At 41.7% G+C, this 23,818-nt stretch overlaps 1 long non-coding RNA gene across 3 annotated transcripts in view; it reads left to right on the top strand.

The window, feature by feature from the left end:
• The window catches only part of LOC144022641 (uncharacterized), a 141,496-nt gene that overhangs the window by 41,449 nt on the left and 76,229 nt on the right, over positions 1-23,818 (top strand). For all 3 annotated transcript variants that reach the window (XR_013284382.1, XR_013284383.1, XR_013284381.1), the window contains exon 3: positions 21,535-21,640. This is a non-coding gene — a long non-coding RNA (uncharacterized LOC144022641). The remainder of the gene's footprint in view (positions 1-21,534; positions 21,641-23,818) is intronic.

The raw sequence follows: 23,818 nt of genomic DNA, 5'->3' as shown, positions 1-23,818 counted from the left end.
TTCTCTCCTCTCGGCTTGGCCCTCTGCCAAGCCAGCCTCAGGGAAGGAGAGGTGTACTCCTGCTTCTGTGTGTGTGTGGGGGGGTGTGTTTGTCACAAGTGAGAGTGTGGATGTGTGTTTGTCAGGGAGAGAGAGAGAGAGAGAGGAAGGTGAGGGATGTAATATGTTATAATTATGTGTGTGCGCGCCATGTAGGGGAGGGAGGCATTCTGAAAAGTGCCAAAGAGAATAATCAAACGCTGCTAAGCCAATTCACAACTCTCCAAGCGGCCTGAGGTCTTTGACAGATTTGAAAAATGGGGCCGTTTTTTTTTTTTTTTTTTTTTTGTAGGCCTTCATTAGCCATCTAAGCAAATCGGCAGCTTGAATTATCAGTTTATCTGTTTGTCTCTCTGTCCATCAATCCATCCATCTACTGTTTTATTTACCTTCTTTTATGGGATACTTGACTCATTGAGACATTTTCAGCAGTACAAAGATATTTTGCCTACAATTGTGATAAATTATTTTTCAAGTACAATTAAGAACGCATTTACTCCAAAAAAAAAACGTATACATTTTAAATGTTTTCAGTCTCCCAGACGTATTTATACGTTTTTTTGTTTGTTTGTTTGTTTGTTTGTTTTTTATGCTAGCGCATACAGAAGGCTTTGATGCAGCCTCTGAACTGCAGAGAACAGGTGAAGCAATGTTAGTAATGACAAAAAACGGCCAGCGGGGGGCAGCAGAGTATAAGAGATCAAGCAGGGCCATGATGAAAACAAGCTTATTTCCCCACATTTCTAAACAGATTTGTGAATAATGATGAAATTTAGCAATATTCTAATGCTCATTGCTGCAAAACGGAGGCATATAGAGATATACTTTTTTTTTTCCTGATGAAAGAAGACACCCTAATCTTTGTTTTGGTATGTTCCATGTTTTTATAGCAATAGAACACAGTATTCTGTGGGACTTTCAAAATCAGTCCAAATCCAGTAAAACAGCCGGGAGCAAAGTGGGTTGTTCGGTGAAAACGGCTGGGAGCAAACGAGTTAAAAACAGATTTTGCCACCTGCTGTCGACTAATGATGACATCACACGTGCTCAGGAAACAGTTAACACAGGTTTCCTGAGCACCTGTGAAAAAAGATAATTTTAAAACAATGTTGTCAAATTAATCATAGACCAAATATTAACTTTTTTTTACTGCTGAAAATGACTACATGAGTCAAGTATCCCTTTCAAGAAATGTTTTATATATATTTTATGAACTTATTATGGGTGTACTCAAAACATTGATATGGAAATATACTGTTGTGGGCCTCTTTAGAGTACGCGTATCGATATGGAGGCATCAGAATCAATATTGCAAATTCCTTCATAGTGTTTTTTTTTAGTTTGTTACTGTAAGGTGCTCCTATCGTGATATCGCGATATTAAAACAGCCACAATATATCGTCGTCGTCATGTCACACAATATTAAAAGCAGAACATCTGTTAAAATAGTCAGGTTGATTTCCATGTGTGCAATTCTAGCACCCCCTGGTGGCTATTTATTTATTTTTTTTTAGTGCGGTTTAATTTTCACAAGGCATGTTTTGGCCCTTCTAAGTTTAAAATCCATGTTAATGGTCAGATGAAGGGGCACGTAATATACTTGTGAGTCAATATGTGGATGAACTCAATGTCCACGTCTCGTAAGTTGGCGCGCTCATTAGTCAAGATGGCACTGATCTCATATCGTGAACTCCACGCTAGCGTCAAGTACGAGTTGGATCCCGTAGCCCCAGAAAGTTGCTAACTGTTGTTGCTCTTGGATGTTGAGGCGCGTTCGCGCGCCGCGGGTGCACGCTCGCTAGCAGCCATCTCCCCTCGCTCCTAACACAGAAAGGTTGAGAAGAGCCATCTTTCATCTCCTCTGCATCATCACAGCGTCTGCATTATTAATGGGCCTGATTACTGTAATCAAAAATTCTTATTTATTTGGAGGAGTCGGAGGAAGGAGGAGGAGGGAGGGAGGGGCAGAGGGAGGCGGTGGCGGGGCCTGCGCAAGCTTCTCTCTCCAGACAAAAAACCTTTTGGTCTCCTGCTTTAATTTTTCAGAAATGGAGATGCCGCAGTGCCCTATCTTCCCCGAGTTCAGAGCTAAGCTAGTTAGGCGCACATAAACATGCAAATACAGAAGCTCTGACATTCAAACTTTTTTTTTTCCCCCCCTCGCAGTCTTTGAGCCTCGCCATGCCGACGCTTACACATGCACACGCACATGGAGATAACTGTCAATAATAGAATCTTCACCAAGACAATCACGCAGACCTTCAGAGGAAGCCGAGGCAGAAAGCGGAGCGTACGCGTCCTTGCCTTTCATCCGCCTTTTTTTCCTTTCTTTTTTTAAGCTTCCTTTCCAGCCTCTTCAATGAAATCTGCCTCCTTTTGGCCTTCCTCATACTTTTTCCCTCTCCCTTCCTTCCTTCCTTCCTTGCTTGCTTTCTCCTCCACCAGTCCGTCTTAATCTCTCCAGGCGCCGCCATTTGCATGCAAATAGTCCATTAGCGGCGGCGGTGGCAAGAGGAGACGCAGCCAGGAGCTCGCCACCAGGTAATCAAGGACAAAAAGGGAGCGCAGGAAAGAAAGGCGGGCTGATGAAAAGAAAGACAGAGTGCCGGAGGAATGGGGGGGGGTTTGCGAGGGGCGGGGCCCGAGATCACAGGTGAAATATGGCGGCGCGGAGGAAGGGGAGAGGTGAGGCGAGGAGAGATGACACGTGGAAAAAGGGGAGGTGATCTTTGTAATGCAAAAGGTACACGTTGCGATTAGAATGAGTGCAGCGCGTCGGGGATCAGAGGAGACTTCGTTGGGGCTTGTCGTCGCGTCGCTCGCAAAGCTTTAAAAGCATTGGGAGAGAGTGCTTGATTTCATGTTTTTCTGCACCCCCCCCCCCCCCCCCTTAAAAGCAGCTTGTGACAAGAAGTAGCTTCTCACCAAGGCACTGCCCATAAAAATTTTGATGCGTTTTTTTATTTTCTTTTTGACATTTTTAAATCATTCCCATATATCTTCAAGAGGGGGATGTCAAGTTTTCAAAACACAAGATATCGTTCCGATTTTTTTCTGGCTTGACTTGTGAATAGTAGTGTTAATTTCATCAACAAAAACTAAACAAAAATAATTTCGTCAACACACATTTTTCACCAACAGTTTTTCATCTCAAGGAGATTTTGAACTTCAGTACAAGAACAAAAACTGTTGGGGAATTTTTAGCAAATGTTTGCAACCTTGAACAAACCCCCCTCAATGTCATACGAAACATAAAAGTGGGAGAATTACACTAAGATACGTACTGTAGCTTACTTAGCCTTTTGGCTGCTACCTTAATGATAATGCTAGCACACAACAGGGAACCATATACATAATTCTTTACTCAACAGATATTTGAACACAACATAACATGTAGTAGTACACTTTAGTATATTTTTATTCTGTCGCCTTACAGTAATATATTACACAATATACACACAATCAACAGTCAAGAGCAAAGGTTTATTTACTGTAAGCCTGGCCAATTTTATTTTATTTACAAAAACATAAGTTTTGTTTAAGCTACTGGCTTCCAAAATATTCAATATCACTGTACTCACAGTCATTCTGTCATTCTCCGATCTGAGACGAGCTGCGAGGAACATTCTTAAAAGAATGATGTTATATATTTGTTTTTAACAAAAAAATACACATTTAATTAATTTGATCTATTTAATTTGACAATTTTTTAGATAATTTTGCTAAAAACAAAACAAAACGGCATAAACGGAGTTAAATGTGGTAATCAATCATACATTAAACGACATTGAGGGTGAAGTCAATTAATCGTGATTTTGTTTTGTTTTTTGCCACAATTGCCCAGTTCCAATGAGGGGTTTATCAAAAGAGTGGCTGGAGATGATTAAAAAAAAAAAAAAAAGAGAGAGAAAGAGAAGCCACGAAGCAACTGGAGGCGGGCGGGATGCCGAAGTTGAGGATCTTGGCCTGCTATTGCATCTTGTGTCTGAGCGTGTTGCAAATCTCTTCCAACTTAACACTTGCAGCAGACAAAATGACAGGAAAGGGAAAAAAAAACTGAAATTCCGCATGCAAGACGACATTTTAATTCCCAAATCTGACATTTTTTTTCCTCCTTAATACAAGACGTTTGCACATAGTGCAATGTTGTCAGACTACATCGAAGAGTTGGTTGAACATCGCAAACGTTGTTGTTTTCATTCATGCCCCCCCCCCCTCTCAAACAAAATAAAAATAAAATTCAGGCATGGTCCATCCTCACCTGGCATCCGAATGCACCGATGCATGCACTTAGTTAAACTTCTTATGGGAGAAGAAGTGCATAAGCGTCAAAGGAAATGAGCCCCCCCATCTTCCTCCCTCCCACCCCTTCCCGCTGCGAAGTTCTTGATTGCGGCCTGTTTGATGTCCTAAACGCGGCGTGCTAAGATTTGCTCTGTGTTCCTCGCCGAGCCGCGTTTGAAGCCACGCTTGAGCGACACCGCATTCACCTCGTTACACTCTTCCTTAAAACGGCAATTATTTTTCTTTCTTTTTTTATATATATTTTTTTGCATCTTCCTGAGCTTGTCGCATATGGCGGGGCGGCGGAGGAGGGCGAAGTAGGCGCGCCGATTCTCACCCACACACTTTTGCTCTTAACGAAGCCGTAAATATGCGCGCGGCAAATTCCTCTCTTCTGACTCGAGACAGCCGCTTTACTGTTTCCTCAACGCCTTTTTTTTTTTTTTTTTGCCCTCCTCCCTGTCACAAGTATTACTGAAATTACACCTCCCGCAGATATCAGCAGCATGCACCTATTAAGGCTCATATATTACTGTCACGGGCGCTTGGTTGAACCTGCCTCCGCTGCTTCTGCGCGTCTTCATAAGCTTCCGCTGTCACTCGTGAGAATATAAAAGAGTCTTTGGAGATACAAGGCGCCGTAAAGATGTTTATTACCTCCACCAAGGAGGTTATTATTCGCTTCACTGTGTCTTTATGTGTCTGCGGGATTGTGCAAAAGGCCGGCGACTGCGATCGGGGGAGTTCTTTGCACTTTTTTTTTTTTTTCGCAACGGCGTCAACTGTGCGGTCCAATGTGGAATCAAAATAGTTTGTAACTTCCTCATAGGGCCTGACCGATATGCATTTTTTGAAGCCGATACCGATTATTGGCAGAAAAAAAATACCGATTACAGGTTAGTCTGCCAAGTATTTAAAAATATATAATGCATAAAATGAACCCCTCCCCCAATTCTTTTCAATGGGTGCCACTTACGCACAAACTTTCACTATTAAGATTCTCTGCTGTGAATGACAAATCCATATATATAAAAAAAAAAGAAGTATACAAGGTTATTGTATGGATGTATGTGTCAATAATAAAACCATTATTACTGTAAAGCTGTAAATTATTGCTGTATTATTGCTGTAAAGCATTAATGTTTACTTATATATGTTTTAATCTTATTTTCTTGGGATTTACTGGGCTAAACTGGGACCTCGGGGATTGTATTTCGTGCCATGTTATGTGGAAAAGTGTGTTAAGAAAAAAAAAATCCTTGGATGTTTGCATCCTTGAATTTTGAGAAAAGAAAGTCTTTGAATGCTTGAAATAACGACTTTATAATATAATATAACTTGAAAGGACAATGACAAAATAAAAACAATAAGAAAAAGTAGATAAAATAGATAGATAATAAATAGAATAAAAATAATAGCAACTGAAAAAAGCAGTAAGAACAAATACTGACTGTTCGTGTGCATTTTGGCCTCTTGGGGGCAGTGTTGGTGCCGTGCATTTATTGTGCTACACACTTAAAGTGAGTACAGAAGAAAGTTATGATTAAATTCTATTAAAATAACTCGTCTTTGCGTAGTGTTATCTCATCTGTGGGTATGTGTTCCCACAAGATTTGTGTATGGATATTCGTTATTTATTGAAGAAAAAAAACACTCCAGAAGTCGATGTAACTTCCTGTTAGCATTTGCTAACTTCCTGTTAGCACAAGGCTAGTGATGTTTTAAAAACGAAGCATGTTTTGTTGTTGCATGTTTTCAATGGTAGAGTGGTCATCTGATCAGTGATAATTTAGTCTACGAAAAATTTTTGTCACAGAAAAATGTTTTCAGACGAAAATGAAACAAAAATCGAAGCCATTCGCGGTGACGAAAACAATAACTAAAATTGACTGACAATTTTGTGAATGACTAAAACGAAAATGAAAACAACACAGTGACGAAAAGTCACGCAATCCAATTAGAAGGAATGAAACGCAGTTGGGCGGGAAAAGAACCACTGCACTTTATTTAATGTTCAAACATGTTTACATTCATTGTGCAGCTTTAAGATTAATCTCATGTGTAACGATTATCGGCCGGTTGTAACTTTTTGCAACCTCAGTTCCAAAGGAATTCCACTCCTGTGGCCTGGACATGCCACCGTGGGGGGTGGGGAGGACAAGAACATCCCCCACAAACAGCCACACACGTTCTGACTGACACGCGCACACGCACACACACACAAATCAGAACAGTAAAAGCCTTCTTAGAAACTTGACTTTCTTATTTTGCAACAGAACAATGAATTATGAAATGTTATGTTTGCCATTTGTGAAATGTTGACTCCATGAAATGTCATGAAAATGTTCCATTGCAGTGGCTGATTCTCCACTAAACTTTCATGTGTATGCACGTTTTAACAATGTAAGCTAGGTAACATTTCATTTGAGGTATTCAATTGTACGTGTTGCATTGATTGAATTCTGACCTTAGAATCTCAACAAACATGGGATCCAGATTCAATCTGATTAGTCTCTACCAAAACCCTCTCTAAGCTGGTAACTTTCCACTTTGGTCTCACCGGACCCCTGGTGTGGAGGCCGCCGCCCTCCCAATTTAAAAGCACGCTCCCGGCTTGCTGCTCTCCCTCTTGGCCCCCTCTTGGCTCCCTCTTCCTTGGGCCCCTGGCCCTTCTGTTCCTGCTGCCAGACAAAGAGCTAGCCCAGCTAGCTTAACCTCCAGCACACGGCAACGCACAGAAGCCATCGCGTGTTGCGACAGGCGCGGCGAAACACGCTGCTTTTGGTCCCTGCACAAGGCTCAAACGGACGGTGCCTTTCCAGGCACCCTGAGGCCTCAACCAAAAAGGGCCTCTTCCCAGCCAGCAGGTTGACCCCGTGAAGCTCAGCTGGCCAGCCGGACGAATTCTGCTCCTCTTCTGAACTGAACCTTCTTCATCCCTTCTTCAAACGGGCTTGGCGAGTCTCCATCCAGGGTCCTGCTTCTCAGACCAACCCCATCTGTAAGTGCAACTTTGCAGGCCTTCGCCCTAGTACAAATTGGTGCAAACTAGGTTGATTGTGGGTCCCATGTTGGTTTGATTTAAGAAATCCATCACCTTGGCTAAGACCGTTTCTCTTCTCTTCTTTTCTTCTCCTTTGATTATTTTTATTATTTTAGTTCGCGTTTCATTTCCTATCATAGTAGTTAGTTTTGCTTCTTTAAATTCTAAGTAGATTATCCCACCTAGGTTAGAGAATAAACGTGCACAAAACTCAAAACCTGGTTTACTGTGTGTGTGTTTCATCAATTTATAGTGACCTCTAAGCTGAACAAAGAACTCACAAAATTGTAGTAAGGGCACAACCTTCATTTTAATGACTGATTCAACGAGGTTCTCATCTGTTATCCTGATAAAATTATCAAAAAGAGATGTGGTGCTCCGCAGGCAAGCTCAACTTAATTTAAATATTAAGTTTGAGTCTCCTTCAATTAATGAGCCAATTGATTATTAATTTAATAATTAACAATTATTGATTTAATAATTAATTGGACCGATTTCCCTTACACATGCAATTATGAAATTTTTTAAATTGACAGCTGGGTCAAGTTATAATTTATGATTGTCAGTTCAACATGTCATTGAAACAATGAATAAAGACACCGTTGTATTAATTGTGTCTTGCGTGTTAAACTACAGTTACAAATAGGCGTTTTATCATTTTCTGTACGAAAGTTGAAATGTATGCTGAAAGAAAATATCGACTAATTTGTCAATTTAGTTGACTAAAATTGCTCGTTTTTTTAATCGACTAAAACTGCTATTTATTTTCGGCAACTAATATTTGATTAAAACTAAAATACTATCAGATGACTAAATTATGACTAACATTTTAATTAATTTGAGTCAAAAGACTATAACTAAAGCTGAATTAAATTTTTTTCATTTGGTACTCCTCGAATGAAGTCATCATTTTACACAAATACAACCTTGGAAGTCTTCCGCCCTCCCTCTTCAAACTTCATTTTATCTACGTTATCATATTATATGTTGCCATGTGCTTTTAAAGGAGCACAGATTGAGCCTTGAATGCCACACTCCTTTCTCATATATCCCCCACCACCACCCCCCAGTTATCTAAGAAACTCAAGACACTAGTTAGCGAACCAACAGGCTTCCCGCTCTGTTCCCTCTGGTGGTCATTTTCGTGTTTCTCGGGTGGCTTGTGACTGTCAAGACCAATTCCTTGTATGTTTTTATATACTTGCACAATAAATAATTTTTTTTTAATTGTAGGACTTTTTCCTCAAACATGCAATTTTATTCTCATACGATTACGACTGTTTTTGGTAAATTTATCTGTGCTCTTTATGCATGTTTGAAAGCAGGTTTCATCCAAACCAGATCCAGATTGCGCGTTTGAAAGTCTACGGATGGAAAATCCCATTGACGAAATTCTCCGTCCTGGCTCAAGATGAAACCGAAGCACCTTTTAACAATTAAGATCTCCATCTCGTCTTTGTGTGAATCAAGGTCACCGCTTGCGCCGCTTATAATCGCGCACGCACACCAACACACGCTTGCGTGTCACACGAGCCCAAACTAGCATTATGCAAAGGCACGCGCGCACGCCCGGGCGCGCCGAGACGGTGGAGGACGGACGCGCTCGCCTCACCGAACTTGGCCTGTGCCCAGCGGTGCACTCCCCTTTTATGACCCGTGTTTTATGGTTTATTTAAAAAGTAACAGTCCCTTTATAGGTCATTAAAGTCCAAATAAAAGACAGCAGACTGACTGCACTGGAGCGGGGCGCGAGCAGACGCCACGTTGACACACACACGCACGCCACACGCACACAAGGGCATGTCAAAGAGCATCCAAGGCCAAGAGTTGCGATTTACATTACTTACATTTTTGCATCGCTACCCTGGCCCCATACTGTGTCATGATGAGGGAGAAAAAGTAAAAACATATAATCACTATCACTGGGAATTCTCATTTTCCTTTGAATTTGCATCACATACATGCTGATACACTTTTTTTGTCACAGAAAATAAAAGATGGGCTAGTGGTTAGTGCTTCTGCCTCGTAGTTCTGATTTTCGGGGTTCGAATCCTTGTTGTGGCCTTCCAGTGTGGAGTGGATTTTCTCCACAAGGGATGAAAAGCCGCAAAGTAGTGACCAAATATGTACTTCATTATGTATATCTAGCAGTGTTCAAACTACGGCCCGGGGGCCATTTGGAGCCCGCCGTCCATTTTTCAGTGGCCCGCGACATTTGCGAAAAATGTCATTTGACTCAGTTCAAATAAAATAAACAAAACAAAAATATGTGGAGATGGTCAAAGGAGGGTATTGAAAAACAGGTGCCGTAAAAGGTTATTTTAGTTAAATAAAACTAATGAAAAACTAAAACTAAAATTCAAAAAAACAATATTGTTACCGAAATAAAATAAAAAAATGCTTTTTAGAAAAACGAAAACTAACTGAAACTACATTTTATGTTAACAAACTAACTAAAACTAACGATAATTTATAGTGTCCCTCGTTTTAGTCTTTGGTAATTAATTTAATGCATGAGCCTTTGGGATGATTTTAAATGTGATTTTTAGTAGATTTATTTCGATATAAACCGGAATAATGACGTTTGAAAGTATGTCATACAGAAGTGACGTCATCTAGCAGCAGCCAATAGAAAAGCACCTTCAGATGACGTTGCGTCCATGGTGTTTTTTTTTAATATTGCGCACAAGTAATACACATTTAAAAAAAAAAAAAAACTAATACTGAAACTAACAAACTAAACTAAAACTAAGCATTTTTTTTTTAAAGAACTAAACTAATAAAAAAAAAATAGAACCACCCTAAAACTAATAAAAACGAACTAAAATTAAAACTTCCAAAACTGAACCACTTGCTCCTCACAAGAGTTGCGAGGGTTGCTGGAGCCTATCCCAGCTAGCTTCGGGCAGTAGGCGGGGTACACCCTGAATTGGTTGCCAGCCAATCGCAGCTGCATGTATATAAAACCAAAATATGTGCAATTATTATTTTTGTCTGCTTGTCTCACCATCCTTACATTCCACACTGTAGAATCTGTGACATTAAGTGGTAGACCTAGCTTGCTACAGCGAATAAATTGCGATATAATACGATTAAGAAATTTGCAAAAAATTGAAAAGAAGTTTACAAAAAAAATTCTCTTTCGCTTGACAACTTCAGTTGAGGATGATACAAAAATAAGTGCCACTTAAAAAGCCAAAGAAAACGCACCAATATTTGAGTTAATATCTTTGCGTTTTGCACAATATGCTAATGGTAATATGTTTTTATACCATTTTCACGGGATTGCTTGCACTCAACAATCAACAACAGATCTCACACATTGGGTGGTGGACGAATGAATGAAATGAAGCTAATGCATGCACACGAACGCCTCCTCACCTCTTTCCACGGTCACACTTTGACCCGCGCGCGGCGGCAAAGTGGCCGTGATTAACGTGACAGAAATGTCAGCCGGGAATAATGGCGGCCGTGTAATTACGCGGGCCGTGTGGCCACAAGAGAGTACAGATGAGACGGACGCCCAACGAGATGTTGTCGCTGTTTCACGGTGGCTCGCTTTGATTTTTTCGGCGTCATCTACCTCTTTAGTGTAGTAAAGTTGAAGATTATACACACACACACATATATATATATATATATATATATATATATATATATATATATATATATATATATATATATATATATATATTAGGGATGGATTGATTATGGCCGCCGAAATTAAATGTTTTGACGAAAAATCTAAAATGTACATTTAAAAAAAAAAAAAAAAACTGACTGAAGCCCAAGTCTTTGCCAATGTTTGTCGGTGATGTCTAGCTTGGTTTCTATTGTAATTGCTTTTCTTTTGGCTAGACCAACATTGATAGAAGACGTAGCTCTCTTCTTTGGGGCCATGATGTGGTGAAAAACAGGGTGAAAAAGCCAAAGATACTCCCACAAGTGCACATGTGCTAGCACTAGCTAAGGGCTAAAATAGCGGACGAGGGGAAAACACTGAGGGCTATATGGTGGAGGAGGAGCCAAAATGGCGGACCTGGCGTAACCGTTGTAAATCTCAAAAAGCCTTAAGTCGAGTGTGCCTTAACTCGAGGACCATCTGTATTGAAATTAAATTAGAAGAAGTGAAATTTTAACAATTTTGACATTTTGAAAAAATGTATTTCCTGCTTGATGTGACGCAATATTTATTGTAATCGACAAAATAATGTTTATTTAATTTCTATATTGAAAAGTGTATGCTGACTTCTTATTTAATTTCTTTTAATTACCGTACCAATACCTTTAATACGGTGATGTTACGGTAATCATTAATAATACGGATGTACGGTGAAATGCTTATTTTGTTCTGTCCCGAATGTTGATTATATTCTTCTATATTTGGTGCACTAATGCAACCTATAACGAGTCATTGTGATTCAACCTTCCTTTCCGCTCACGTGAACGTTGCGGGTGAACGTAACAATGGAGACGAGCCACTCGATAACAACGCGTGGTGTGTGTAAACGAGCGGCAAGGCCAAGTAAGTTGCTTCCTTGCAACAAAACACCAAGTTATATGCGGCGTCCTTGACTGTGTGTATACTACGCACTTGTACAACTTCACTCTTGCAGCATGTGTACGTTTCCTTTGTCTGCACAAGTGAGAAATGGAAACAGAACGATGGCGAGGGGGGGAAAGATTATCCGTTGTTCGTTCGCTTGCATGAGCTGTTTTATAACGTGAGAGATTTGTGTGTATGTGCGGGTCACCCTCAAAAAGGGTGAAGCGGCCTTTCCCCTCCTCTTTTTCACTATCTCCGTCCAAACGTGCTTGTGAGAGAGAGCGAGAGGGAGAGGGGGCGCGGGCAGCGAGGCCTTAGTCTTATTAGCGATAATGAGAGAGAGCGAGACACTCTGCCAATTTACATCCGTAATCTGATATTAGTTCCTGCCACCCACACTGGATGGGAGCACACACACCCACACAGGCATTGTAGAAGGTGGTGTGAGCTGTTGAGGAGGCGCACAAAATCTCCCACATTCACAGCGGTGCAACAATAGCCTCATCTCTGAGGGCTTTATTTCCGTGAACGCCGCAGATGCAGGTTAGACTAGGTGTTGGTATTTTATTTTATTTTTAAAGGTGGTGTTCATTTGTCTCCATTTGGGTTAAACATCCTCACATTCTACACTGATCTGTGACTCAAAGCGTGTGACTTGAAAAGGCGGAGCTTGTAGAGGGACGTTGGCTATTAACTGGCTAGACTGTTAGCATGTTGACTGATGGTTTCTGTTTCTGTAAGCGGCAGGTTGTGTCTCAATATGTGCTTGTGTTAATTTTGTTACCGTTTCGTCAATAAGACGATTGAAAGTACACCGGCACTTGTGCCTAATCTTGACCAGAGTTGAAGGGATTTCGGGATTTTGATTCTAACTATAATCAATTAGCTAAATTAGCTTCTTAACTGTAGAAATGCAAATTACACTTTAGCTTCTTTTGTTCACTGTGAAATGAGTGCAAACCTTGGACATCGTTTGTCTTTTACGCACTTTCTTCCTGGCTAGCTCGCGCTAATTGCTTTGGAGTCGAGGCTGACATTTTTTTCGGGATTTCCACGAGTCTCTCACGGGGGATTCGTGGAAACGGGAAATGTGACAATACAATCTCCCACGGTGGCATTGGAAGAAAAACAGCAGTCGGTATTGGTGGGTAACGGGAGTGGGATTCGGCTCAATTTTGGCTTATGATTGGGAGGGAATGGGACCAATGGCGGTGGGAGTGGGAGGGAGGCGGGAGGCAAAATCCACTCTCATGTCCGCAGTTGTTTGTTTACCTCTTACCCGTCTGTGTATGTGTGAACTAAATGGTAGTTAGTGTTTATCTTAAATGTAATGGTTAGCATGCTAATGCTAATCGCAATTGATAACCGTTTAGCATAGGCTAATTTTGTTGGTGGTTAATCATGCATATGTACAGAAGATAATAAAGTATTTATATCCACTCAATTCACCTCACGTCCATCCATCCATCCATCCATCCATCCATCCATCCATCCATCCATCCATCCATCCATCCATCCATCCATCCATCCATTCATCCATCCATTCATCCATCCATCCATCCATCCATCCATCCATCCATCCATCCATCCATCTTCTGAGCCGCTTACTCCTCACAAGGGTCGCGGGGGTTGCTGGAGCCCATCTCAGCTGGTTTTGGGCAGCAGGCAGGGTACACCCTGAACTGGTTGCCAGCCAATCGCAGGGCACACAGAGACGACCAACCATCCACACTCACAAGCACACCTAGGGACAATTCAGAGCGCCCAATTAACCTGCCATGCATGTCTTTGAAATGTGGGAGGAGACCGGAGTACCCGGAGAAGACCCACGCGGGCACGGGGAGAACATGCAAACTCCACCAAGGAAGGCCGGACTCGAACCCGAGTCCTCAGTACTGGGAGGCAGATGTGCTAACCAGTCAATCACCGTTCCGCCCTCAGCTTTAGTGGATTAACAGAAAAAATGGTAATACATTTTAAAAAATAAAATGAAAAAGATTGGATAGCGACAGCCGTACTAGAAATACATGCAGTCCAAGGATTGTCCATTGTACAAATGGAGGCTTACTGTAGCCCATTTCTGTAAATTTCCTGCACTATGTCGCCATAATCAAAGTCGGGCTCATTTTTTGCTGAAATGTGTCGTGTTGGATGTCAATGCGACGCCTCAACAACGTTGACTCGTTCTCCTACGTTTCCTTTTAGCCTTGACCCTCATTGCATTAACCTTACCTGGAGCTCCAAAAGTGTATTTGTGTGTTGCTGCCTTTTTTTTTTTTTTTGTTTTTTGTGTGCATCCTTTCTCCCTCTCTCAATATTGCGCACGGCGTCTCCTCATACCGCCACACACTCTTTCTCACCAATTACCTGTCTGCATGCCTCCGTCTGTGTTGTGTGATTGAAAGAGGAACCTAAAGATGTGTGTGTGTGTGTGTGTGTGTGCGTGCACATATGGCAGCTTGTGTGAGAGAATGTGTGTGTATGTGTTTCGGCGTCTCATTCTTCTGTTTCCCCCCTCCGGATCTCATGTATAATTTATGTGCCTGGCTCATGAATATGCTAATTAGCCGGCGTGCAGGGAGAGGTGAGAGGGCTTCCCCTGTTCTATTCTTACATCCGTCTGATGAGAGAGCAAAAGAGAGAGGGATGGAGAGGAGAGAGGATGGTGGGTGGGTATTGGGGAGGTATAGCGGAGGAAAGAGGATAAATAAATGAGGGGGGGAGACGACAAAGGGCATGATGCTGGAAGGAGAGTGCGCGGAAAAACGCATTTATATGATATCCCCGCCGCTCAACAAATAAGCATTGCGGCAATATGGACGGCGGCGAGCCTGGCGTTGTTGCTATATATCGTGCCGGAGACAAATGAATCACCCATGCTGAGGGGACGCGGGGGGCGAGATTGGAGGCGGCGGTGAGGAAGGAAAAAAAAAAAAAAACGGTGAGATGAGACAAAAGAAAATAGTTGTTCTCTCGATATTTCACTCATCATTTTTTTTTTTTTTCAAGGCAAGCAAGTAGGTGTCAAGGCTTGGGGGCTCCATGCCACATATGTGAAACGGTAATCAAGTACAAATAATGTGTAACTTCGAACATCCTCACAAATATGTTTAAATGTATTTAAATATGTTTAAATGCATCTGCAAATACATTGAAACATATTCGGCATTATGGGAAAAAAATGCTGAACGAAAATCATGTACTGCCGACATAATAATGATAACTCATAAAAATTACGAATATACGTTTATTGACTTAATTTTCAAACGTATTGTATATAAATGTACATATATATATATATATATATATATATATATATATATATATATACGTGTGTATATATGTATATATATATGTATATATATATATATATATATATATATATATATATATGTGTATATATATGTATATGTATATATGTGTATATATATATATATATATATATATATATATATATGTAATTATTATTTTATTTGTATTTTTTTAAATAACATTTACCCTGTGGCATTATTGGAAACATTTGTTTTTAGCATTTAGCCTACATTACATTCAAATGTTCTTGCAAATACGTTTAATTTGCAAATACGTTCAAGCATATTTGCCAGTCAAAAATATTTTCTGCATTTCTGCAGAGAAGGACTCGTTGCAGCCGTCCTTGAATTAAAAAAAAAAAAAAAAGAGGCCGACAAAAGAAGGCTAATCAGATAAGTTGCGTCAAGATGGCAGCGAGATTTAGCCAGTAGCTAACAAACTAGCCATGAGAGGCATGGAGGGATTTGGGGGGGATGGGGTGATTGGGCTAAACATCAAACGCGTCGTCTTCAAAGTTGCGTAACATGAAAAAGCTTTTAAAGCACATCAAACCCTGACAGGCAGCTGCGGGAAGATCTCGCTCGCCTTTCTTCTCGCTTCTTCTTCTTCTTCTTCTCCTTCAACCGCGGTCGTCTATCTGCCGGGCCGCCGCCGCCGCCGCCTCGCCCGCCGGCTTCCTTTTGTCTCACAATCGTGCTCTCAGGATGGGAAATGGTGCATGACATGCTCAGTGTGCATGCATGTGTGCATGGAGTCCGTGTGCGTGCGTGCGTGCGTGTGTGTGGCGCAGCCCTGTGGGTAAGCGAGGGCATTCCGGCCTACAGCTGATGATTCAGCATCTGTCGCCGCGCTTACGTAAGAGAAGCGCACATGAGGCCCGGACGACTGACTGACTGACTGACTACCAAGGATGAATGACCGAGTGACAAAACAAGCTAATGACCCGCCCACATGCAAATGAACACGCCGCCGCCGCTGCCGAGCACACCTGTGCATTCTAATGAGAGCCGTATCAAACACTTCCTGTTCTTTTTCTGCTCTTTATGCTTGTGATGGAATAATTGCCCCTCTGGGATTCCGGCGAGGGATCGCGATTAGCCAAAGTGGGATGTCACGTGGTTGGATTACGGCTCGCTCATTGGTTGAGCTGCCAATCACACGCCAACCCTCCCACTAGTCTCTCAATGTTCACTCAAAGTCATACAAGGATATTCTGTATTCATCGTTGTGATAGTTTTAGTCCTGATTTAGTCGATAGAAACTCAAAAATTCTTGGGTGGAGTTTGCATGTTCTCCCCGTGCCTACGTGGATCTTCTCCGGGTACTCCGGTTTCCTCCCACATTCCAAAGACATGCATGGCAGGTTAATTGGGTGCTCCGAATTGTCCCTAGGTGTGCTTGTGAGTGTGGATTGTTGCTCGTCTCTGTGTGCCCCACCTACTGCCCGATGACGGCTGGGATAGGCTCCAGCAGCCCTGGACCCTTGTCAGGAGCAAGCGGTTAAGAAAATGGATGGATGGATGTATGGATGGATGGATGGATGGAGTCTTGCTTTGGGACTTTGTCAATGGCGTATCTGCCACGGAAGAGGTGGAACGTGATTTTGCACAACAGTTTTGTTTCCAGTCCGGGTTGCGAACGTGTAACTGAGGTGCACAAAGTCGTAAGCACAAGTATTTTTGACGCAGCCCACACGGAGGTTGTGGGTTCGATCCCAGGTTGAATCAAACCAAGTGCAATTAAAAACGGTGCCATCTCCCTTCTTGACAGTCAACTTAAAGTACAAATAAAGAGTGACACTTGATGTTCTGTTTCAGTAGTGATTTACGCTTTTAAAAAACAAAAAAGATTAAGTGTTTATGGCTTATTTTAAGATTTAATTGCTTGTTTTGTTACTTAGAATTAGTACATACAGCTTATTTTACGATTTAATTTCCTGATTTGTTGCTTAGAATACGTGTTTTAAGCTCATTTTAAGATTATTATAGAGCTACACATCTTTCTTATTTCAAGAAATCTAAGTAAGTAAAATTATCTTACTGCACTGACAGATAATTTCACTTGTTTCTAGTAAATTTACATGTATTTTATCTCATATTAAGCAGACGTGTTTTTGCCGTGTATTACCCGTAATCGAAAAGTGTCAACTTGACAATTGATTAGTTGTCAATTAATCGATTAAATTGCTGGCGCTCTAGAGCTAGTGGACATTTGTTAGATGTAATGATGGAGCTTGGTTGAACAACTTCAAATTTTTTGTTTGAGTTTTCCAGGAAACTTTTGCTGATACCCGAGAGAGGTGAAAAAAAAAAATCCGACAAAGCCGGTGAGAGAGCAATTGAGAGTTAGGCGGAGGGGCGGACCCCAGTTCATTACGCTAAACTTGGACAGCGGCGGGAGGCAGAAAATGGAGAGTGACACCAATTGCGCCGGTCGGCATGCAAATCGATGCAGTTAGCGAGTCGACCTGCTCCTTATCCGGATGTAATGGCAAACGCGCACACATATATTTACAACACACAGGAGTGAGTTCTTGGCTGAAGGTTGCACTTGCCCGGGAGCACGTACTCGCACAGCTTTAGGTGCTTGAGAAGCCGAAGAAAAAAAAAAAACGAAAAAAAACGAGGGATGCGTGACCTTCAGCGCGCGGGCCTGACGGGGAGATGGACGTCCGGGGTGGCCCGCCGGAGTCCCGCGAAGGACTCGAGGTCAGGCGCTGTAACGGCGAGAGACGCAATAACAAGCCAAAACGCCTGCAAACAGCTCGCGCATGCCTAAGCGCGACGCTTTGAGTGGACCGTTTGAGGAGAAGCAAAAGTAGAGAAAGTAAGCGAGAGCGAGCGAGCGAGGTGTCGCCTCTCCTCACTGATCCCTAATGCCGAAGGGGATTTGCATACATTTTTAATCAAAGCAAATTAGATCATAACCAAATTAAATCGCGCTTTCCAGCCGCCCCCTTTCTCTGTCTGCCTCCTGTTCCATCCTCCCACCTTTTTCCTCATCATTTAATTATAAACACTAATAGGTAGACCACTGCAAAAACTTCACCAGCATGGAGATAATTCGCCAAATAAATATATGGCGCTTAACACATCCATGTAAGATTGATGAAACAGCTGGCCAACATTAACAGCGATGGGGAGAACCAAAACGGTCTAACAGCTAATGCAGCAATGTTAAGATGACATTGCTAATGCATTTTAACGCATTTTCAAATGGAACAGTTGAGTATATTTTTTGTTGATTAAGATTTCTGTATGATGTTTACATTCCCGGGAGACCTCGAGTTACATCACCCTAATTATGACTTAAGTCGAATTCCTCCATTAAAGTCATTATTTACATTGAAATAATTTGCATAAAAAATATCTAGAATACATTAAAATAACAAAAAAAAATAAGATGCTGTACGTATTGTTTAGAAGGGGATGGAAAAGAAGAGGGGAGGCTGATGTGGAAAAAAAAGAGTGCAAAAAAGCCAAAGATACTCCCACAAGTGCACACCTGCTAGCACTAGCTAAGGGCTAATTAGCAGACGAGGAGCCAAAATGGTGGACCGTTGTAAAGTCGAAATGACTTAGGTCGGGTGCGCCTTAACTCGAGGACTCCCTGTACATTGTTATTTGTTGATTAAGATGTCGGTATGATGTTTACATTATTCTTATTTTTATGAGTAGTCTTCACATTGATGCTAGTACGAACAAGATATTAAAACTGTCCTGGCTGGCTCGCCAATTGTTGGTTACATATGCTGCATTCGAGGATGCTGGGAAGTTTTCCGAGTTCAAACCAGGAAGTGTGTAAGAACGCCCCCTTGAACTCGGAAATTCCACTTGCAAAGTCGCGGGGGAAAAAAAATGACCCCGACTTCACTGACACACTTCAAGTAACGTTACTCTACGGCAGGGGTGTCAAACTCATATTAGCTCAGGGGCCACATGGAGGAAAATATATTCGCAAGTGGGCCGGATCGGTAAAATTGTCAAATAATTTTTAAAACATTGCCGTCAATTACATGCAGATTTTCGCTATTTGTGGGCCAGCCCTAAATTGTGGGGCGCATCTGTACAAATATTGTCCTAAATTTTTTTTGCATAAACCTGTATATTGTTCACTGATTGTGTGCCGGGTGCCGTTAATGAAGTTATAAGGACGTTAATCCTTGTCATATGTGTAGTTGAATGTGTCTTATTCAGCATGTTTGTGTTTGATTCATGTTTTTATTTTTTAAACAAACTAACTTTAAATTGTGTTTAAAATAACGACATTCAGAGCAATTCCATGTACAAGTTGCATTGCTCAACTGAGACTTACTTGTGTAATTATGAATTTATAAGCTTTGATTGTGGCCGGCTGATTAATTGGGCCGACAGTCTTTTTTTTTTTTTTTTTTTTTTTTTTTTTTACTTTTTAACAAAACCATCTCGCGGGCCGGATTAAACCCCATTGCGGGCCTGATCCGGCCCCCGGGCCTTATGTTTGACACCCCTGCTCTACGGTGATGACCCCTTTGGAAACAGGGACCGTGAATGATAAAACACAATTTACTTGAGTATAAAACTAGATATCTTTCTTCATTCAAATGAATATTTGACATAACGTAACGCAACGTACGTGACAGTATGCCACTATCTCCCTGCATGAAATTATTCGGTGAACTACTGAATTGTATGTAATGCTTATGAAATAAGATAAAAACAATAAATCAAGCAAAATTGTGAGAAGGTAAGTTTGCTCGAGGTTAAAATGAGTTTTAAGAACCAAAATAAAAAAAACAATTGACCTCTATCTGCCATTTTGGTTGTTTACTTACGCCTTGAACGCAATTTAGTCTTCGTGTTTGACCCTTCCCTGGAGGGTATCGTGTTACTACTAGCAGCAATGCTAACTCTAATGCTACTACTACTAATAATAATAATAATGTAGTCACAACTTATTTGAGATTTTACAAGCTGCATAAGGTTGAAGTTCGGGGTGCGTTGACTGCATAATGCGCTGTCACCAGCTAATCCGGGAGCTTGGTGATGGGCATGATGGCATCTTCCTCCCCCTCCTCCTCTTCCTCCCGCATCCTGTATGTGAATGTGTCATGGAGGAGACATCAGGAGGCAGCCTGCTGATTTATTCATGATATGACTTTTAATATCATTTACTGGGACATGGAAGTCTGCATCTTAAATAGGCCTGCAGGCACCTTTGGGTGGCGGCGTGCGGAACGCGCATCCATTTTGTGTGAGCGTGGATGTGTGTTGGGGGGTGTTTGGAGGGGAGCAGGGTGCGGGGGGAACTTGAGGAGACATGCAGATGCGTTGTCTGTGCGTGTTCGCCGTGTGTTATATTTTGGCTTTTCGGTTGCAAAATGGTGACAAATGTGTGACGTGTTGAACGTGACGATTGAGTTATCAGGCAACGGTGGGTCGTTGTAATGGAGGGCAGCGTACCTTGAGATACAAGTTTAATTCAATCTGTGACCACACTTGTAACTCAAAACACTCACAAATGATCTTTTCCCCTTGAAGTGAATGGAATGATAGACAACAACTAGAAACATTTCAGTGGAAATTTTGGATGTGACTGCTGACTCTTGCAAGGTGTAAAGCCGCATGCACGGAACAGTTTGCCAAATCCTGTTGAAATTAAGTCACTTCCTGTTGAAATCAGGGCACTTCCGGTTGAAATCAGGTCAGTTCTGGGTCACTTCCTGTTGAAATCAGGTCACTTATGGGTCACGTCCTGTTGAAATCAAGTCACTTCCTGCTGAAATCAGGTCATTTCCGGGTCACTTCCTATTGAAATCAAGTCACTTCCTGTGAAATCAGGTCACTTCCGGGTCACTTCCTATTGAAATCAAGTCACTTCCTGTTGAAATCAGGTCACTTCCGGGTCACTTCCTTTTGAAATCAAGTCACTTCCTGTTGAAATCAGGTCACTTCCTATTGAAATCAAGTCACTTCCTGTGAAATCAAGTCAATCCCTAGGTGCTTGATTTGTGGATCTTCTCCCCCCTTCTCCATTCATTCCTATGGGACTTTTTGGCGGGGGTCTTTGGGAATTGCGTCGCCATGGTAACTAGGAATTCCGAAAAAAATAATTTCCCGCCGAGTGAGATCGAGCCGCATCTCTTGATACCTCATTTGTGCCGGTACGTTCAACGGTTCGGGCCGCGTTTTTGTCTGAAAAATTCCGGTAAATAAAGAAAAATAATAAACGCCGTTTTCTAGGATAGTAATATGTGCCCGCTACTGCTTTGCTCCGCAGCAGTCATATAATTAGCAATCCCCTGAACGATGATTTTTGCTTTCTCCTTTAGAACCGTGGTCAGAATGTGCGGCGTGTCAGGTGAAAAAGAAGATGTTACGCGAGGTAAATTGCTTGGAAGGGAGACACGACGCCGGCCGTAATTTACCTTTCAACAGGTGAGTTGAGTCACTAATAGATGTGGTGGAAATTCAGACCTAGTTAGCGAGCTCTTTGAGGGTCTGGCTAATGAATTCAGGAGATGGCAATAAATGGAATGCCTGAACCTCGGCCATGCCAGATGAAGCCTTCAGGCTCTCGTAGAAGCAGCGTTTGTAAATGAGCCTGGCCTACCACTTGAGTGCTTCTTTTAGTAACTCATGCTGTTTGACTTCGGAAAATCTCTTCAGCTATCGTGATCGATTTTTTGGTCATTTCCAAAGTTACTGTAGTTAACAGAAAAAGAAGCAAAAATAATTGACAGAGCAAAAAGCATTCGCCTTCCTTGAGAGCCAAGCAGAAAAGTTAGTAAAAATTGACCCGTGTCTGCAGACCTCACAGCCCAATTAGCATTTCTTTAATAGATTCAGGACCCAAACCATCCATTATCTGAACCGCTTATCCTCAAAACATTCAGTGAGTTAAAGACTAGTAGCAGAAGAATTTTAAAATCTCTTCTACAGTCGACTGGGAGTAGCCTTTCGAACTGGAGTAATATGTTCTGATCTCTTTGTTGTGGTCAGAACCCGAGTTGCAGTGTTCCGAATGAGCTGGGAAAAAAAAAAAAAAGAAAAGAAAAACTGACTTTTACTTTGGACGAAGATGCTTGATGGTGGCTGGAGAACGAAGGAGGTGTGTTTTGGGTTGGATCATGGGGTCATTGAGTGTTGCCTTATGCAAGTACTATTGCTGCATTCGAGGATGGTCGGAAGTCGGATATATCCGAGTTGTAAACAACCAAAATGACGGATAGTGGTAAATTGTTTTTTATTTTGGTTCTTAAAACTCATTTTTATATGCAAGTAAATTGCGTTTTACCATTCACGGTCTGTTTCCAAAGGCGTCACCATTGTAGTGACGTCACTTGTAGTCCGTCGGTGAAGTCTTGGTCCTTTTTTTTTTTTTTTTTTCCCGACTTCGCAAGTGGAATTTCTGAGTCCAAGGGGGCGTTCCCGTACATGCTTCCTGGTTTGAAGTCTGAAAAGTCCGACTTCCGACCATCCTCAAATGCAGCATATCATCTTACGTTGCCACTCGCAAAGCGGCCACGCTGCATCTATTACGAAACATGCGCGTTCACGTCGGTAAAGAAGAAGAAGAAGAAGAAACCATCAGACGGTTAAACCCGCCTGGAGAACAACTGCCGCTGCTCCGAGCCATTTTGAGATCCATCAGGACCAAGTCGAGTTCATGCAGCCGTGTTTTTTTTTTTTTTTTTTTTTTCCCATTTTTTGGGCCCGTGCGGGTTTTTGATCTTAAGTGGCGGGGGAGGGGGGGACATGAGTCTCAAAACTGGAGGCTATGAACACTCATTTCCACAGTAAAGGATCACACGCCATTGGGACTGCGGGTGCTTGTAAATGAAAGAATATTCCCCTCAAAACTTTAACGGAATGCTTAAATGTGCGATTAGTTGGCCGTTTATTTCTCTTAATGTGTGAGTACTTGTAGGAACATCCACAGATGACTCGAGGCTGTATCGCAAAGAGCTGCTCGGCGCACTTAAGATTGGGCGTTTTCAAGTTTTGCATTCCTCAACGCGATTGCGTGAGCGGGAGCCTGGAGCTATTTGTTAGCATGCTAGAGGCGGGCTAGTAGGCCTCCTGTTCAAAGTGGAGCTACAAATTGGCTTGATGGTCATATTAGCGTTTGCCGCTACGTTGTAGGCTAACTGGAAAATGACGAACATGCAACAGGAGGAGATGGAAAAGCTCAAGTCGCATCATTTTCCATTTGCGCCGTCTAGAATAATTTGTAAAAAATGATATGGCAAAAAGGGTTCTATTGACGTAACTAGTGGAAATCCTGCGGTGTGTACGGTGTAACTGAATGGATGCGTGGTGGGGTTGGATGTTGGACAGTTTCAGTGTTATAATGTCGAGAAGGACTTACTTGATATCAGAATAGTTTTGTCTAAAATTTTGGAAGCTTGTATCAGCGGTGGCCATTTTAAAACTCGATATTAGAAACTAAAAAAAATGCCATTAATTTCATGCAATTGTAAAAAAAAAAATGCTATATTGGAATATATATAGGTCTTTCTTTAAAATTATCTGGCATTTTTTGGGGAGGGAGGGGATTTTCTAAAGTAGTGGTTGTTATTAGTATTTTGTATCGTTATCGGTGACTACTAGTGA

The sequence above is a fragment of the Festucalex cinctus genome, chromosome 7 (genome assembly GCF_051991245.1).
Source record: "Festucalex cinctus isolate MCC-2025b chromosome 7, RoL_Fcin_1.0, whole genome shotgun sequence".
NCBI classification, from domain to species: domain Eukaryota; kingdom Metazoa; phylum Chordata; class Actinopteri; order Syngnathiformes; family Syngnathidae; genus Festucalex; species Festucalex cinctus.
Note: the sequence above shows the minus strand (reverse complement) of the source record. Positions and strands in the feature narration are given on the sequence as shown.